Raw genomic sequence first — 2,349 nt, 5'->3', positions numbered from 1 at the left:
GACTGTCCCCTTTGGCTGGAAGTTTCCAGAACAAGTCTTTTGTTCTCTTTGGAAAAGGGAGGAGGAGGGTTTATATTATAATAAAAACTTGTGTAGGTTTTGTATGTTCAAAAAGATAGCTTGTTGAAACTGTTTTTCCAAGATCTCCTACAGCACCTTTAAAGGGATTATAAAAAAATCAGCCACGTTGCAAATATGATATTTACAAGTGTTATGCAGAGTCTAGATTAGAGTTTTCTCAACAGTTCATCAGTGTGATGGCGGTGGGGAAGATGCTGCTGCAGAACCTGCTGGTCCTGCATTGAATGCTGGGAAGCCTCTTCCCAGAGGGCAGCAGGGAGAACAGTCCATGGTGGGGGGTGAGGGGTCATTGATGATGTCACGGGATGAAATGAAATGTCTTTAATGGAGGGAAGAGGAGCCCCCATGATCCTCTCTGCTGTTCTCACCTTCTTCCAGTCTGAGGCGCTGCAGCCTCCACACCACACAGTGAGACAGCTGCTCAGAACGCTTCTGTGCCCTTTTGATCAGTGAGGTGGTGTTTTCAGTCTAGGTGAGGGTGTCTGTGATGTGCACCCCCAGGAATTTGGTGCTGCTGACCACCTCATTCAGGATCAGGCTGCTATCTCTACACCAGCCCACCAGCTGCTCCACCTCCCCTTCAATGGTTGTTTTGAATGAAAATATAAAAAGTCTGCAAAGAAAAGACAGGAGCTGGTAAAAAATCAACCGCTTTTAAGAGGAAACAACAGAGGCTGCAGAGCCAACATGAACAGAGGCTGAATTATTATTATTATTATTATTATTATTATTATTATATTTGACTGGATGATCTGGTTGAACTGTAAAGTGACCTGAGATGACATGTGTTGTGAATTTGGCGCTATATAAATAAACTGAATTGAATTGGACTGCCGAGCCTGTGGACTCTGACCTCTGGCCTTTCTATAACAGGCAGTTTATCCCCTTCAGATATTTTTCTCTTCTCTTCACCTCAAAAGGACTCCAGTGGTTTAAGTTGTATTGGGTGTTGGATTTAAATGTCCCAAATCTTCCCTCTTACCATAAGTGACTCCTTTCAGTTTAGGTAGGAGGTCTGAGATCAGGATCTGAGCTAAACGAGGCCTCGGCTCATATGGCATGACTGTAATTGATCTTTTATTGACTTGTTTGGTGTTGAAAGCTTGAAAGGCCCTGGTTAATCAGTGTCCTTCTTTCTTATCTATGTGGTGAAGTCTATTTTTACGCACTGGCAGTAGTTACGGATGTGTGTCGGCTGCAACACGGAGATAAATAACCTGTAGCGTCAGTTATAGCTGCAGGAAATAAGCAAACAACCACATAGCTCTGATCAGGTGCTGCTTGTTTGGTCGGCTCCGTCACTCCGTACTGCAAAAGTGATCTAGAACTAATCAATATTTCTTAACTTAGGTCTATTTACCCTTAATCTGAGCAGGTAAATCAGATAACCTGCCAATGGAATGAATATCTTTACTCTTAAAATAAGATAATTAGATAATATGCACTGGAATAACAACAATGCAATATTTTTTTTCTAATTTCAATGCAAATGATCTTGTTCCATCGTCAAAATGTCTCACTTACCTCCTCAATTCAAGAAAAAGTACACTTTATTTTATTATTTACGTATTTAGATTAAATTTGTTGCAGTGTTGTGGTTCCATCTGACAGGTGTTGCCTCAGATGTAGCTTTAGCTTAGCTTCACCTCTGAAAGGTTAATTAGTGGAAACTATAACGATTCAAATCTCTGTAGTTTTTATCATAAGAAACATTTAAATGTCATGCAAAAACATCTGCAGAACAGGGAAGGAGAAAGAGTGTGAGGCGTGACAGAGCCGCCACGACAGCAGCTCATCGCCATGGAGACGATAAAGCAAAGCTGGGATGCAGTGGAGCAGGATTATCTGCTGGATCCCTGAGGGTCGTTTCTACCGGGAAAGAGAATTTGAACATCTATTCATTAATGATATGAGGGACGTTCAATAAGTAAGGCCAGTGAGGTTTAGAAGCTGAGGCAGAGGAATAGACAGTTTTATGTTTGCGTCCGCAGACGGAGAGACAGAGCTCCGACTGGGGCAAGTTCAGCACACACATTTATAATGTACAAATCCCAACACACTCTCTCCCTTGGAACCATCCAACCCCTGCATAAAGAACCTTTTCACACACAAACTTCAGTTCCTCAAGGTTAATAAATCTTTCATTGGCCAGATAAACATTTAGCAACAGCTGTCTTCTGTTTACGGTTTACGGTACGAGGGAGCCTGAAGCACCTTAAAGGGCACGGATCATACATATATATATATATATATATATATATATATATA

Source organism: Cyprinodon variegatus, unplaced genomic scaffold (assembly GCF_000732505.1).
Source record: "Cyprinodon variegatus isolate N-32 unplaced genomic scaffold, C_variegatus-1.0 Scaffold998, whole genome shotgun sequence".
Taxonomy (NCBI): domain Eukaryota; kingdom Metazoa; phylum Chordata; class Actinopteri; order Cyprinodontiformes; family Cyprinodontidae; genus Cyprinodon; species Cyprinodon variegatus.
The sequence above is the reverse complement of the archived record's forward strand: the minus strand, read 5'-3'. Positions refer to the sequence as shown.